The 17,764-nt window shown below is 40.2% G+C and overlaps 1 protein-coding gene and 1 long non-coding RNA gene across 3 annotated transcripts in view; one reads left to right on the top strand and one right to left on the bottom strand.

Moving 5' to 3' along the window:
• cdh13 (cadherin 13, H-cadherin (heart)) overlaps positions 1–17,764 on the bottom strand; it is a 171,427-nt gene that overhangs the window by 115,993 nt on the left and 37,670 nt on the right. The window lies entirely within an intron of this gene.
• On the top strand, positions 12,910–15,333 carry LOC142938832 (uncharacterized). Its single transcript, XR_012949697.1, has 3 exons — positions 12,910–12,992; positions 13,122–13,214; positions 14,077–15,333. It is a non-coding gene; the product is annotated as an uncharacterized LOC142938832 (long non-coding RNA).

The raw sequence follows: 17,764 nt of genomic DNA, 5'->3' as shown, positions 1-17,764 counted from the left end.
CCACTGAGCCACATGCAATATATGTTGAAAACAAACATGCACTGCATTTGTAGTGAGTTTGTAATGATTCATTCATCATTCATTAGACTATTTATTCTTGTAGCCAGCTAAGCACCGTCTAGAGACAATGCTTTTCAGCAATTTAGTGCCAATCATACCCCCTGAGCGACAGATGAGGAAAACTGTGCCGAGACAAAAACAGAAGAACATGCAAACCCCAATAACAGAGGCAGCATGCTGTTTTAAATGAGAATAGTAAATATTATAATACACCATTTAGAACAATTAGATAAAATAATAAGCTTGTCTGTGTTCCTGTCTCTTTCATTTGTTCCCGGCCTATTTTGCACCAATACCATGGGTGCAAATGCAAATACTACACAACTCTTGCATTCGGGATTCAAATTCCCTTCATAGCCAACTCTCCTGTATTTGCATGTCCCCTCCTCTCCCACTGGCATAATTAATCCTACAAGTCCCATTGTGGAGCCAAATGCCGGGCCCTGAGGCCGGCAGACAGTCCACGGAGCATAATGACCGGCTGAACCACCTCTTCCCGTGACCCCTGAGAAGAGCCCAGAGGAAGGGAGAGGAGAGAGAAGTCAACTAGATGTGAGAAGAAAACGGACGGAATTAAGACAAGAACTGAGCATAGAGATGGTGAGGCAGAAGAGGCAGCCCTGTCTCCTGAAAATGACATTCCCATAAAACAATACTGCATTGTGAAGGACATTTCGGCGGAAACGTATTTTGTCGTGGATTACGTTTGCTTCTGATGTATCACAGATGAGTTTCACATACACATAACACAGGGCTTTCTCCAAGGAGACGGCTGTCCCATGTGAACCAAGTAGTTTTGTTGTTGCTTTTTTTGTTTCAATTTCATAGTCCTTTTAAACCGAATCATGATGTTTTTTACTAAACATGACTAAGTAGTTCCATAGCTGTTTTTTGGGGTTTTTTTTGTTTGATAACCACGTCTTTCAAACGGCTTAAAACTGCGACCGTACGGTCCCACAAAAAATATGTTTCCCTCCAAACGTAATTCAGATTACAGTTTAGTTGTATGTGAGTGAAATTTAGTAGAAGACACGTTTGGAAGAGTAGTAGAGTTGAAACACCTAAGTGGGTATGAACAAGAAAGAGGCAGAAAGAAAAGAAAGTAGAGAAATGTATAAAAAGAAGAAAAGGATGTATAAAGGATGTTAAAAGAAAGTGTGTACGGCACAGTGGAGGCTCAAGAAACAAAAAGATGGAGAGGGGAAGCGTGTGGTTGAGGGTTAATGAAATGTGATATTTTCAGAAAGTACCGAAGCGGTCGGCTCAGCTGTGCACAGCACACAGTTGCAACAGTAATCAGCAAACTCAATAACAACCTAGGGTGTATTGATTAAGGAAAAACTTCAGCAGCCACACCACATGAGGCCATCATTAAAGAAAATGGCTGTGATGCCACCAGACATGTCCAAATGGTTCACGCTTTCAATGTTGTGCCAAAGCGAAAAAAATAAAAACAAGTCATTAATCCGAGGGGGCAGGAAAGTGACAGAATATTGCATTTCTTTTCTTAAGCGTAATTAATCATCTTAGTGTGTGCACAATTAGACAGCAGATCATGTCAGATCGTTCTCATGCTTCTCCAGCTGAAGCTTCCTTAGAGGGATGTTGGATGGATTCACAAAGGCTCCACAGAGACTGACAGAGACTCTGGAGGAGCAGAGGGAGTCTCCTCTGGGACAGATACCATCTTTATTGCAGGAGGTGGGTGGATAGTAATAAGAGTGGGCGGTCATATCAAATAGTGGAATTTATTTACCATTCATTTGAGGTAATTTCCTACTAATTTTCCCGTTCCTATAACTGCTTATCCAACCTGCACTGGCCGAGACATTCGCGTGCGCCCTACCTACCTCTGTCTGTCTTCCTCGCCGTTTCACTCTTGGCTTTGATGGTTCGTTTCTGAGTCAAGGTTTAATCGTAAAGGTGAGACTTCCATCTTAACTAGACTTTGGAATATGGACTAAAGGCTCAAGGCGACTCATTAAAATGCAAGACCCTGGGGAGCTATTTCAATGAGAGATTGCAACCTCTCACACATGATGTTATGGAGGTTATCAAAATTCAATGAGGTAGATTATTTCATACAAAGCCATAGGTTTCCTTTTATCAGCTTAACATCTAATGGCCAGTTGGTCCTGGTTAATACTCTGCAATTAATTGGACCAATCGTCAGTTAGTATTCTTTTTATTGAACCAAATACACATGTACGGCTGGAAAATTAAAGGAAAAACCTGAATAAATAAATAAAGCAACAAAGATGTTTCTATACAGGGCATGAGTGGTCACTGTTTGGTTTGATGAGTATAGGAATAGTTAGATATCAGACGAACTAAACACAAGAATACGATTTTAGAGCGATGTCCAAGACCTTCTTCTCCACCACCATCATGAACACACTATGAGGTGATATCAAGAACAGTGTTAATCTCTGCAGGAGCAGTGCAGCTGTTCTGGAGGTGTTTCCTTTAACTTGTAACACATCTGTACAGAACCCATTTTTGCGATACTCCCAACTCTTGAAATGAATGCCAGCATGCTGGGATGAAAATGTATTTCACAGGTGATCATTTCCTAGAAAGGAATTATTGGAGGAAGTATGTTATAAGGTGCTCATTATAGGGAAGATGTTAATTCAAATGAATTAAAAAAGTTCATTTGTAGAGTAATTAGTTCACAACTCTGTCCCCTCTGTTAGCCTGCTAGTCAGATCGGTCAACCAGCTGTGTGCGATAATACTACGTTGTCTTATTCAAACAAAGAACATACAGACGGGCAACCTGAGAAGACACATGCAGTTTAAGTTTTCCTTTGACAATTTCAATGTGGAGGCTTTTAATGTGAACTGCCTGCCGCTACATTTCTGTGTTTATATGCAGCACAGCAATGTCGAAAACTGCACAGCAAGCATTCAAATTGAGGTGTGAGAATGAAAACCTCTCAACAAAAATGTAATTAGGTAATGGTTTAAGACTACACATAATGCACCAAGTAAATAAAATAGTGCGTTTGAAATAGATGGAATAAAAACAACCCACCTCTTCAGTTAGTGTTGGGTCATAGGGTTGTACTGTAGGTTAGGGTTAGGATTTGGACTAGTTGATTAGGGTTTCAGATGAAGTTATGGGGGGTATTACCATTGTTGCAATATTACTGAGAGGTGTTTACTGTCTGGACAGTTGTTGAACTGAAGTTACACTTGAAACGATTCTGGACAGATTGATTTGTCACAATCCATTTCGCTAATTCAAAGCATTTTTAGGAAAAAAAGACAAGACAGAGTACTGAAGCCGATACATCTTCTTTCAGAGTGGCTACTGTGTACAGTATGTAAATTAGACAGGGCTACCAAGGAGTGACTGATGATGTCCCTCACAAGCACAGTCATGCAAAGTTGCATTGTAAGCGTGTGTGTGGGTATAAGAACAGGTGTTAGTCTGATTGAGCGCTGAGCTGTGAGTGCAGCAGCCACTGGTCTGTAGCGATGAGAGGACACTGCTGGCTCACAGCTTCCAGGGGACTGTAAGTGCAGCGAGAGGGAACATCTGCAGTGGAGCTCACCCTTCCCACAGTGACACATCTGTGTCAAATCCCCCACGCTTAAACATAAACCTGCACACGTCCCGACAGGCGCGAATAAACACAGATATAAGAATTATGCGCTCGCAATATTGGTCACACAATAGCGGAACATGTGGAGCTGCCAACTTTCACTTTTCATTTGCCCCTTTGTGTACTGCTTTGCTTCCCTAAACGTCATACGGATATAATAGAGTAAAGTTATCGTGTTGAACGGGAAGATATAGCTGTAGATAAATTATATACTCATGTCATTGCACATCTCCCCTGGAAATGTAGGATTAACAATAATGGTCCATGCAGTCTGTCCCTAGGGGTGATAACCCTCCATATAATTCTCAAAATGGCCCTGTAACTCAGCTGGGAATGTGTGATTCACCAATCCATAATCTCGTAGCTCCCTCCACCATTGAGGTTCCAGCTAATGACTCCACTCACTAAATCAAGACAAAAGATACTTCCCTTTTAAAAGGACACTTCAATTAATTACCGCCGGAAAATCCCCCTAATTCTGTAATTCTGTACCAGGGGCTCAGTGAATAAAACTGAAAACCTATTAGTGGGCATTCATCTGATCTGCACCCAGGAAAAAAAAGAGGCAATCAGTGCGGAGCAGCTAGCTACTGTACAGCAGAGCAGAGGGACGAGGGGGAGAGGACGCAGGGCCCGGATTGAGTCTTATAGCACGTATAAAGCTACGGTAGAGGTACAAGAGGCTTCTCCTTTGTTACATTACAACTTGCTTCATTCTTTAGACTTCAATCTGCAGTGGAATCCTTTAGACCTGCACTGACCATTAGCCATGAGATTTTTCAAAGAAAATGTTGATTTTGTACTAATACAGTAGAAATTCCCCGCCTAAGTGGTCCGAGTTTCTTTTCATACTGAGGTGTAAGAGTGAAAATGACTGCTGAGATACTGTAACTTCAATTCCCTAACAGGTTATGAGTAAAAGATGAATGTTTAAAATGTACACGGCATTGTCTATTCATTGAGCAAACTGTCCAATTATTTACAATATTACTGTAAGTTAAATAATGCTAATGCTGTCAAAGGGTGTACAGCAATGCTAGCTGGTGGAGCTGGCAGCTCTTTCAGGTGATTTGAGCTAAATGCTGATGTGACTGATGCTAACATGATCACAGTGACAACGCTCTGCTGATGTTTGATGTTAGTTTAACATGTTAACCACCGTGAGAAAGAGGGTGAAACAGATATGCATGGAGGGGCTAATCGGGTCCAATAGATCAAATATACTGAAAACAAGTGGACGAAGCGTGGATCTTATAGGTTTCCACGCAAAACGAACTCCTTGCTAGGGGTAACGATGCCGGATGTGATCGTAGAGTTGTGCTGAGATAGTTGTAATACACATATGACTCAGCAACTGATATGTATCTCAATGAAAACTCACTTGAATGCCATTGCCCTCAGCGATCTTAGCATTTATTCAAACTAGTAAACTTTACTAAAGCTTTCCACAGCCAGCAAGTATTCATTCAAAAAGCACAAACGTTCAAGGTCAGAAATACACAAGGAAACAAAGCTGCAACAAAACGTTCATAGTACACTGAGAAAAGTCAAATGATCAGCCCTTTCTAATTACCAGTAAACTTTAAAAGACAGACACCTGATGGATGACTTGGTGAGAGTAGGACAAAGTCATGAATTAAGTGGCTGTTTGAGCAATATTTTGTTCACCCATTGTTCTTGATTTATACGCCGTAGCAACACAATCAGTGACATCAAAACAATCACCACTTGATGAAGCACTTTATGTGGCGTACATCACTCAGATCCTCACTCTCTTCAGTGTGCCGCGTGTCCTTGGATCTGTTTGTCGGCTTCATTCTTTCGAGCACTTTACAGCAGCAGCTGCGGTTGCGGGCTAAAAGTAACAGATTGCTAGTGCTCCACTGCTATTGTTTGTCCTTGACTTCAAGGGTTATGATCATGACCATTCATAGCGTTCACTACTGCTAGTGTACAGGATGTTGGAGGACCGCACTCTTGACAGTGACTGGAGGATGATATAGCAGCCCATTACAAATAAAATGCCTTTTAGGCTCTTGTGTGAAACAGTGAGCGTGCTTTGTAGAATCTGAAAGAAAAGCTATCGTGGGGGACTAAATGTGAGATCAGAAAACACTTATGTGTCGTTTTATTTATTCTGGAGGAGGTGCTGGAGCTCTATCTAAGTGTCTGACTTGGCGGCTGGCTGTGTGTAATATATATATAGCCGTACTAGCGATGTATGAACGGTTTCATTGGATAGTGTAGGTGATGGCAATATGGCATTATCTTAGCCACAGAAGACAAGTTGGCCAGATAGAAACAGTGCTGTTGGTAGTATTGGCAACAGTTCATATACTTGTCCAGAGACTGTGTTACAGAGGGCTGCAGCGATGGTGTATGGTTCCCTCGACAAAAGCCAATGGGATTTTGCCATTATATTTTGGAAAGTTTGAGTTAGGTAGTTTGCAAGAGTGTAAGTATGAACACAACAAGGCTGTAAAGGCAGACCAGGGAATAGGTTGTTGTGGTGACATTTAATGTCCCTACAACCTCTGTAGTCTCATTTAGCCACTTGTATTTGCTGACATAATTTATATCATAGAGCAAAACATTGAAATCTCTTAAGCTTGTGTTAATCACGGACCTTATCTCTACCCAAATCTAACCAAAGTGCAGAAATGCTAAGTCATTTCCTGGTGTTAGGACTCATTCTGCAACCTTCCTATCAGAGACAGCTGATTAATCACTTTTAGATTGCTCCATGCTAATGTATTCGGCAAATGTCTCTCTATTACACATACCGTACATGAGCAAAAGCCACCTCAAGTAAGAGTAAAACTATGGAGATATGGCGGGAATTTGACAGAATTTGCAAATTCTTGCAACACATAACACTACACAGACATAAGCATGGCTATTGTGAAAAACAGTAGAGAGACAGAGTGGAACAGAGAGGAAAGAGGAGATGTGAAAGGGGCAAAATAATTACATTTATCCAAAGGGGTTACAAGGTTGAATTCAATTTTTATAAGATTTTTGTTCTTTGGGGATATTGTTGTGAAAAGAGATGTTCAAAAAGCAACCAGAGGGCTTGAATTGCGGCAGATATCTTTCAGCCTGACCTTTAACTTGTCAAAGACGCACCATATTGCTGTGATGGATGCTCTGATTTCTTCAAATGGAGGTATTGCTCACGGCTATAGAGTGATGTATGATGCGCAGTGCTTTATTTATCATTGTGTGTCACAGAACAACAACACACTGAAAAAGGAGTCTTAGAAGTGTAAGGGACATGGTCGAATTCATTTCCATTTAAAACTATTTATTTAGTGCAGGGCACTCACACAATCAACGGCGAGGAATCGAGGTCTATTACCATCAAAACACTGACTAACAACACATTGTGTCCATGCAGAGAAGAATAGCACATATCTGTTTGAAAGTGGACCTTTAAGGAGATACTGTTCATATTCTTCAAGATGAAATAAATATTTTGATACAACAGTAAAACTAATCAAGCCAGTTTTATTCATCATTAATCACAAATTTGCCTAAATGGGCTTACAGCATAATGTGATGTGACCTGGTTGCTCATGCTGCTGATCCTGCTCAGAATCAACATTCAACACACAAGCTTTATTGTGCGCCACATTTCTCAATCCAAAGTATATCTGCCCAGTAAAAAAAAAAAAGAAGTGGAGAACTGAAATAAATGTGTGGGTGGGGAACGTATTTAACTATCTAGCAAGCCAAAAACACCAGGATATTTGTCTCTGGATGATCAAACCAGAGCCAGAGGGCAAGTGAATATAAGACTTGCAAGTCAACCCATGACTCAATGCAGGGCTCCACAGAGAAGTCTATGTTGCTGTGGTTTTGCTGCAGGCAGTTCATTAACACTTTAGCCTGAAGAACTTGACCTGGTATAGTACATCCAGTAGCCCCAGAAATCTCTTTGGAAATTCCACTTTTACAATTTTATGTTTCAGATTTTTGTATTGGCGAGTAGCCAGCAGTTTGACATCCACACTGTCGACGTTGGATATCAATGGAATACAAATATTTTAAGAATGAATAACTTTCACATTCACACAAACTACATTCTGCCGTGTTGCCCAATGTCTCTTTTTATTGTCTGCGAACACGCTCAGTTGGATTCTGTTACCGCAGTAATGGCAACACATAAAGTAAAGGTGTTGAGGTAAGTGTGGTGTACTGTTGCCTAGGGAGTCCAAATTTAAAAAACAGGAGACCAGAGTTCAGATCCTTTCAAGTCAATGTATAACTTCATGCCAGAGAATATGTTTTTTTCCTGCAAATTTGTAAATTTATTTTCTCATTAATTTGCCTCTTTAATCTCAAAGAATATCCAAATTGTTTTTTTTCTTGTAAATTTCCGACTTTAATTAATCTTGTAAATTAAGATTTTCTTTTCTCTGACTATTAGCCCCCTCCCTCGGCTTCAAAATGTATATATTTTTACCTACAATGGGCTTAATACGTCGTTGCAGATATCGGACCGTTGGCAATGTAGGGTACAGGATTATCTTTCCACACTTCAGCCATGTGAACAGCAACACACTGCTGAGTAGTTTTTGCAGCGGAGGCAAGAAACAACTGCCGCCTGGAGTTAAATAGCAGCACTGTGGGAGAGTCACAGGGATGGAGAGGCTCAGGCTGACAGTGATGGGTGATGGATGCTGCATGGCCACAGACCTCACAGAGATTGAGCTGGTATTTGTTGCAACAAATGGGATTGTGCACATGTTCTGTAATCCATGACTGGAACCGAGAAACAGGGGTCATTGTGTATTACACTGGACATCCCATTTTTGATCACAGTGGGGTCTTAGACACTGTCCTGCACACAACAGAAGGATAAACTGGTTAAAGACAAAGACGGATGCTTGACTGGGAGGTCAAATGTGGAGCAAGAAGTACCTCCATATAAACTATGCTGAATCAAACACACGTGCCTTTTTTAGTTCATTTTTAAAGTTCTATCCAATGTATCTCCATTTCTTTAAAAACTATTGCTAGAATAGCAAAGAAAAAGAAACATGCTTTCTCTAATCTCTTCTCTTAGTTTGACATGCCACTTTCTGAAACAGCTTCACTGATGCAATACCATAGGTAGGAGGGAGTCTGGTGTGCAGTGTAGTGCAACATAGACTGAAAGACTTGACTCGGGCTGCTCTGGCTCTCTCAGTTTCCTCCCATGTCAGTTCTACCAAAAGTGCTCCACAACATTGACTTTTAATGGGAAATAAAGCATAGAACTTGCTCATCTTTATAATTCTCCTTTGATGTTTCCTTTCTTTCATTAAAACAAATGTGGTAACTTAAAATCAAATCACTGATAGCTCCCTTTCTGTATACAGAATGTTGTTTGCAATATTCACAAATTACTGCACCACTTCTTCTGCAGAATACATTTTATATTTTTGCTTTTGAGGAACACTATGGACCCTTGTTTTTCTCACCCAAAAGAAAATCTAAACAGCCTTTATAGGAGGCGGAGGCTGTAAGATCTTCAGTGGCAGAGATAAGAGCCTGTTTTGATCATACAGATGTATATCTTAGAATTTCATCTCAGGACACCTGCTGTAGAAAAGTGAATGTTCCATCAAAGCCAGCTAACTCCAAAAACACAATAACCTGTTCTGTGAAATGTGAAGATCCAGCACTGCCCTTTTTTTGCTTTCACTTCTGATGCAACCAGAGGCAAGACCAAAGTGCAGAGTGGCCAGGACAGGCTCACATCCCCTTGGTCTCGAGCTGCGTTTGAGATATAAACTAGGCATTGACGTGTGGTTCTGCGAGGGCATTCGCAGTGTGTCTACTAAACACCAGCAGGGCAGTAATCACATTACAACTACAGACACGTAAAATTCTACTATTCAAGAACTGTTTTTCATTTTCTTCCCAGCATGCAATGTTGAAAAAGGATAAGTCAAGTTATACAATTTAGAATTTAACCCTAGTCATGGATTTAAGTAGTTTTCTTAAGGTATCCAAATAAAAGTCTATAAGAGTATCAAGTATATTCACGCAACCGTGGTTAGGGATGCACTGATCCCGATGCTAATATTGTGTATCGGGTCTGATACTGTGCTCATGTGCTCGTAAGACTACTCGGATACAACCTCACCCGATACCACTCAAGGCAACGTGACATTAACCTCTCAACAGTTGAGCCAAATAAGCCGCCCATCAGCTTCAACAATAACCTGATGCACAAACAATTGATGTCCTTCATTTACGTTGCGTGCGTAGTCGTGGACACATACAGCTATAGTTTTGTCTAGCTTTAGTTTATTAGTTTAGCTGCAAGGCTAAGTGTATTGCAAACACGGCGTAACGTTGGCGAGTGTCTGGCCGAGAGAGAACCGGTGTGTGATGAGTATGAAGTCAGCAGTAAGGTTATAGCTGTGAACGTGGCAGTGCAGTGTGTGTACAGTTTATTTGTCGGTGAATCAATTCTAAAACTCCTCAAGACGACCCAGACGATGAAGAGACCCATGCTAAGTTCCTGTGTCTTGCTTGCCACATGCTGATTAAAGGGAAGGGGGTTAGCCCCGAAGTTAGCAACAGCTATGGCGCACTTAAGGTGGGCTGACCTCTTAAGCCCGACGCCCCCAAATTTGGGGGCTCTCGGGCTCAGAACCCCTCAAACTCAAATGCGGAAAATAGCATGATTATTAGCCAGTAGCATGTACGTGGCTACTTTTTTTTTTGGATGAAACAGCAACGTATGGGCAACAACATCATATAAGTCACTTCTTACACACTCCAAACACAACTATAGGCTACTCACATAAGCATAAAAAAATCGTGGCATAAAAGCACCAAATCCTGGCCAGAAATCGGCGTTATGAGTACCGCAAATCAATGTTTGTACCCTAATGCTAGCGGCTACCAAGTCATGCAATGCACGAACTGAGAAAATCCTACAGATGACAGCCAAAACTGGCTCTGATGATGTTATGAATATGAATATGATTCCTATTATCTGTATTTGGATGTATTGAATCATATGAGTGATAAAGAAAGTGAAATATAGTGTATATATAGTGTATAAAAGTACAATGTAAGAGCTGCAACAGCTGGTTCGAAAATGATGACCTCGCTTGACCGCTTTATACACTGTAAAATGTAATAGTTGTCCAGACTTACATTTAATTAGTTAACTTTACTTTGTCATCCAAAATATGACTTCTTACTAGATTTTACTAAGTCAGCGTTAATTGCGGGTGGAAAAAAACTATTTACTTTATTGTTTGGAGTTAAGCTAACTTCAAACACTCAAGTAACAAAAAACGGCTGAGGTCTGAGCATGCGCAGAAGCCCACATTCAGTCCATGTGTGCGCTCAAGATGGTGGATCGGCGGACTCGGTAGCTGAGGCAAGAAAGACAAACCACTTGGCTTTTGTGAAGATTCATTTTGTCTTTTGGAGAATATTAAGGTAAGTCATCAAGCAAACAGTAACTGTGTGTAAAATGTTTATGTTTCTGACTGCTGCCAATGTTAGCTAGCGTGAGCTAACGCTTGCTAATCGTTAACTAGCCGACGCTAGCTGACTTAGCTAACACTCACTGCACATTTCGTCTATTAGCTAGACTTATTCAGGCATGTCTTGGCGGTAGCCTAAAGACTAGCTTTTCCCACCACTGCCCCAGGTTCGCCTGCAAACATATTTTAATTGTTAACTAGCCAACGCTAGCTGACTTAGCTAACAGTCACTGCACATTAGCTTAGCTAAACTTGTTCAGGCATGTTTTAGCGGTAGCCTAAAGACTAACGTTAGCTGTTCCCACCACTGCTCCAGGTTCGCATGAAAACATATTTTAATTTTTCCATAACGAAAGTGGAAAGTCCGATGTACATTTTAATTGTTCGGTTTTCTTCGAGTTGACACAGCCAACGTATTTTGGTCGCAGGTCGCACGACATTACAACTTGGAAATTCCGAGTTACAAGTGAATGCAGCATGAACCGTGCTTTGAGAGCGACGTTAAACACGGTGTTGTTGAAACGTGCAGTTTGCAGCCGCGTTAGGTAGACAACTAGAAGACTATTTAACAGTACTGTTTGTTTCGTTAGCGGTGGAGTTATATTATTTTACGTCACGTGATGGGTGTATGACGTTAGCGGACATGTTTTTATATATCATGCAAAGCGTGGTTGAAGGAAACGATAATATCACGGGAGTGAACGCAACAGTTAGGTTAGACTATGCTACGTCTGTGTATTTAATGACTAGTGCCGTTGTAACAGAGTCTTTCCAACACACCCATAGTTTTTCACATGGACGCGAGTAGCCACCGGCTTCATTCAACGTTAATAGATTCCAGTGAAAGTGCTTAAAAGCTGCAGCTGCGCGCGCACACCGATCTTTAGCCTCACTGAATGCGCAAATTAACGACCTTTCCTTCCCACTCTCGAGCTGTCAGCTACATTAAGCTGTCTGTGACTGATAATGAAGGAGAAATCATCTCAATCTCCATTTTATGGTAACTTAAAACAAAAAAATCCCACAATTATATCGAGGAGGCTTGTATACGTTATGACCCAGTCATTTCTTTTGTCTGTCAGGGATATTGGTGGTCTTAGCTAGCTTCTTTGACCTGTGTCAAAAAGATTAGTTTAACAAAATCAAATGTTTATTCCTGTGATGCCGGTAAAGCATGCATTTATCAAGGGATTTGTCTCTAAATAACAACATATAAGTACAACTTCCTTTTAACTTAAATATTCTTTGTCCTTTTCAGAAGAAGTGCTCACGGTAACTGCCTGAGGGCTCTTAAAGAGCTGCTTCGTCAACGCTGGATGCCGGTTCACTAAAGGTGAGATGCCAGTAGCCTATAATTTGGAGGATATTTAGGCTTAAGGAGTTATAATCAGCGGTAGAGCAGTTTTTGACAAAGCGTTAATGCTACAATTTTATTAGAATTAATAGACTAGCTCGCTGTAGAAAAAGTTAAATCAATTTTCAATCAATAATTTGTCCTGTCACTCAGCCTGGTGACTAAATAGCAGTATGCTATTGATTTAAATTTGGCAATTGCAGTGATGTCAACAGTTGTGATGGTGTTTTTGTTTGCAGAATGGTTTTCAAAAATGTCCACATTGGTCCAATCCGATTTAGTCACTCTATGTTTTTTTTCTGTGTGTTCTAGGTGTTTGCAGGGTTTAACTGGAGCCACCACAAACCTGCAGAATTACTTTTTTGATGCTGTGGACCACAACACAACACCGCACTTTGTCACAATCTTCAAGTCCAAGAACGGAAGTGTTGGAGAGACATCTGCTGAGTTTGTGCAGCAAATTGATTCACGGGTGAGTCCGTACTGTCAAACAAACATTCTGGTGACACTTGTTTCATTGTCACATTGACAAACATATTTGTATGGTCAGATTTGAATGTTACATAATCTTGAACTTTTTTTGTTAATTATCCACTTCTAGAAACCAGATGTGACAGCAATGTGCACCCTCGTACTCAGAGGCCTCCCTGTTCTACTTGGTGATGACCCCAGTCACTTCTACCACACCTGCTTTGTAAGTTCTCATAGTTACATCTTATCCTAGACATTTGTGTGAAATAGTCATAATTAGCATATGAATTATTGAGTTATGGCCAGAAACGTGTTTTGTGAGGTCACGGTGACCTGTGATCTTTCACCACCAAATTTCAACCTTGAGTCCAAGTGGACCTTTGTTCCAAATTTGAAGAAATTCCCTCAAGGTGATCCTGAGATAAACATAATGCCTCAAGACGTATCACAGCAAGGCTGAGTCCCAACCACAGCGGCCGGAAGTTGATTTGGATGGAGGCCTTCGCTGCATGTCATCGCCTCTCTCATCCCTGCCTTTTCTGTCTCTCTACTGTTACTGTCGAATAATGCAGAAATGCCCCCCAAAAATTTGTTACAATTTTTTTTTTAATGCATATGGATAAAGGTGTATTTTCCTGGCTTCACATGAGCTAGGCTGGTAGCATCACCCATAAGGTGAAGCAGCCATATATTGAACTAACTCCGTTCGCAGTCCATGCCACCGGGTTGCACTGCTCAGCTCAACGGTGCTAAGCCTGCTTGCCATCTCCGGTTGTGTATAATGCACAAGAGGTAGATCATATCTCTCCCTCGAATACATTAGCTAATACAATCTAACGAGGATGGCAAAGAATATTTAGTGCGAGGAAGACTTCAATACTTAATTTCTTTCATCTTCTTTGCTGGACATCTGTAAACTGGTCAAAACTGTTTTAGGCCTACTAATGTGGATACAACTACTAAATGCAGGTGTGTGAAAGGAAAACGTTATGGGCAAGGCTGGAAGGCAGCGTAGACGGGACATATGACACAGTGACAATTTATATTTCCTTGTTGTAATGTTGTTTCTGTTTGGTCTTACACAGGATTCTGACAGGGATGATGCCTGGGCACAAGTATCTGTTGGGGTGCTGACGAACATCAGTGAAGATGTCCCTCTCTCCAAATCAACTCCACCTTGACCCAGTGTCTACTTCCACCATTGTTGAGGAAGGTATTGTAATGGATAATCTCCTGAATCTACCTCAAGCACTTTGCCTCTTGTTTGTGTTGTCATTTTCTTTACGCTTGGACTGAATACCCTAAAGCCATGAAAAACACTTTCAACTTCATTCAAAGAGTGACGCTTGGCACAAGACAAACTCCCACCAAAACTGCAAACTCTTAAAAATAGTTAGAACGTAAATTACTGTATAAAGGTGTTGACGTTTGGCATTAGATTCAGTTGCTTTTTGTTACGTTAACTATATTAAGGCACTCGTTTCAAATAGTTAGCCCATGGATTCATCAGCAAGTCATGTCCAGAGGCTGCCAGTGTGCCAGTGTATGTTAAAAAAGTGTGATCCAATGCCAGAGTCCTTTCTCTTTCATACTCTTCTGCTAACTGAATGAAGCCACTTTGTAGTTGTCAGCCCGTTGGTTCTTTACCAAGTTTGGTCTATCAAAAACGTTTTATAGCTATTACAGTATTAACGGTGTTGTTTCAGGACTGTATGTTAGGTTAAAGATCAGGGTTGGATTTTTCTTTTTCATTATTATAATTGCATTTATTTTTATAAAGCCCAATTTATAATACAGCTGGCAAGTATTGATGGCAGATAACTGTACCATCACTGATTTTGATGCTGGCATATGTAGGCTGATGGGGAAAAAAAGACAGTCCAGCAGACTCAATTGTTCACAATACTCCTATAGCAGTGAGTTGGCAAAGCAGTGTAACATAGCTGAGCATTTGGTGTTTTAAATTGCTATTGTGAAAAAGTTGTTCCTCTGTGAAATATAGAACCTCCAGTACATGTCTATTTGATGATCAAATTGTACATTTTACTAAATGTTTTTATCTGAACCAAATCCTAATGTTAAAATAAAAAAATCATATACTAGAACTTTGAACTGTGTCACTACCTTGATTTATTATGTGTAAATGTGATTGTTTGAAGACAATGGAACCTGTTTTTCATTATTGTTTAAAGGATGTTTGACATACTTAAGTTAGACGAGTAACATGAACTTGGTTGTTTCAAGGCAATCGGTTTGCATGGTTTTACCAAGTAAATGATTTTAGTGTTCAAGTAAATACAACTGAGAAATATTAAGTAGCAGTAAATGTCACATAAGTTAGCCTGACTTAAATAAATGTGTTGCTTGGAATACACACAAAGTATATTTCACTTGAAATTATTTAGTTATTTGAAATAGTAATTCTGAGTAGGCTTTACTAAGTCAAGAGTACATCTTAAGTAAAGTTGCAAGTACTCTTCACTTGTTTTTTTTAGTTACTGAAACTCGAGTGTAAGTATACTTATACTTGAATGAAATGAGTACCTTACTTTACTTGCTTTTTTCAAGGCAATCGGTTTGCATGGTTTTTTTAAGTAAGGTTAACTAATTAGATTTTACAGTGTACTAAAGCCTCTTATTCTTCACTTTATTCCACTTTAACCTTTATTTAATAACTACTGATCAGTTATACTATGACTTGGGAAAGTTTTAGGGAGCTAGCTGCATTATTTCAATAACCTTTTATCAATGAAAGTGCATTTTTTCCAGGCGAACCTGAATATTTTCAATTTGAGCTGTGTAATGTCTTATTTTACTATATTAACCAGCAACATATACACAATATTACCTATCTAAACTATCTCACAGGTGTTGTGATCTGATTATATCAACAAAAATTATTAAAATCGACCTTGTAGTTACAGAACTATGGTCAGTTTTGTAGGGCTATGCCATTTTCGCTCAGACACCTCAAAATCGGCTCCGAGCTTAAGAGGTGGAGCAGCTATTCTTCTTTCAGTGACAAGCCGCTCTTCTGAGATTTGCTAATATTTATTTTGTCTGTTTAACTGATGCACAGTTAAACAGTTCATTATTAACATCCCTCCTACAAACTATGCTCTGTTTGTATCAGGAACACACAAAGTTGAATTTTGAAATGTCAGCTACATTAATTTAATCAGAGGGAAAATACAACATGTTTTCAAAGTCATTGAAAGAACTGTCATGGTATTATTAAGCACTCATATTGGCAAGTACCCACATGAAAGTGCTTGAACTTGTTGTTTCAGCTTCCTGTCTTGAGTAATCGACCAGGAGGAGGTATTAGTGAGACAATCTTGTGACATAAACATCCTTAGTCCAGTCAGCAGCCCAAGGTCAGCAGAGGGCCCGCCTCCTCTGGGCTGTAAGCCTTCACTGGCAGAAACAAATTGTTTGATCGGGGCTCCTTTTCCATTTAATCGCAGCCCCACCACAGACGTGCGCATACACTGATGCACACACACGCCAATGAAGGACAGAAATCTCATTAAGATCAACGAGATTGCCGAGATAAAATGTCACTCAAAAATATATCAGCCATGGCGGACTGAATCTCTGGGTCCATCAAGAAGACAGCACAGCCACCTCAACCCATGAGCCGTCAGACGTTTTCGATTGTTCACATCCACGTCAACGAAAATAAAATAAATATATGAATATATTGCAATGGGTGGAAATATTCGGATTGTAGACGGTGGATAATTCATACCTCTGGCAAGAATGCAACACGACATGACAGAATAGACCTAATCTGAAATGCCATCATTTCCGTAATTTCATTACATTGTTCCTCTGGCTTTAGATGAAAGTGAATGAGGCAATTCAATGTAATGCCAGTCACCACTGTGATCAGTGGGACAGGGAGATGTAGAGGCCTCTTGACATCACAGGTCAGAAAGAAGCCTACATGTTCATTCCTAATGCATACAGATATCAACAGTCTCTTTCATGCAGTTTGTAAACTGTATCACTGCACAGCACTTAGTCACTAAGACTGCAAAGACTGGCATGCAGTAGATAAATTCATCAAACGTTGTGGGAATGTCAAAAAATGACTACTCTGCTTCAAATAGCCATCTGCCACATTCACAGCTGACTAAGATCTCCTCTTTTTAAAAAGTGACTTTGTCTCCAGTGATCTACAAGGCACACGGGCATACATGTGCAATTATGCAAAACAAAAAGAGTTAAGTCAAAATAATAGAAGACCTTTGGAGCTGAAGCTAAGCAACAGGGAAGCTGGCACAATGAATGTGTGCTTGTGTGTGAAAGACAGCAAATTAAACAGAGTCCAAAAGAGGCCAAATCGTCCAACCAGTTGTTAACACGTTAAGGAGTAGTCTCGGAAAGAAATGTAATAAAAAACTAAAAAGACTTTGCCAAACTGCATTACATTCGAGTTTAAAGGTAGGTGACAAATACTGCTAATTGACATTCAACCTAATGTGACCCTACTGAGTAACAGTTGTTAAAATTGTCATTTAATCAATTCACAGCTCTAAGCCTTTATCAAGTGTGTCGTCACTTTGTCTACTTTCTGTATGTGTGTGTTTGCATACTGTAGATACCTGTGTATGTGCTTCCTTCAACTTTCCTCTGGCAAATTTTGCTAGAGGTCTCTTGAAGTCATTTCTGTGTCAGCATTATAAATACTTGTGCACTATGTCAAGCCTCAAGTTGCTGACTTTCCTTTTCTTTTCTCCGCACTATTCAGTTTCTGTTACAAGGCCT

Source organism: Anarhichas minor, unplaced genomic scaffold, assembly GCF_050575085.1.
Source record: "Anarhichas minor isolate MPS153535 unplaced genomic scaffold, ASM5057508v1 ptg000090l, whole genome shotgun sequence".
Taxonomy (NCBI): domain Eukaryota; kingdom Metazoa; phylum Chordata; class Actinopteri; order Perciformes; family Anarhichadidae; genus Anarhichas; species Anarhichas minor.
This window is presented reverse-complemented; position numbering and strand designations above follow the sequence as displayed.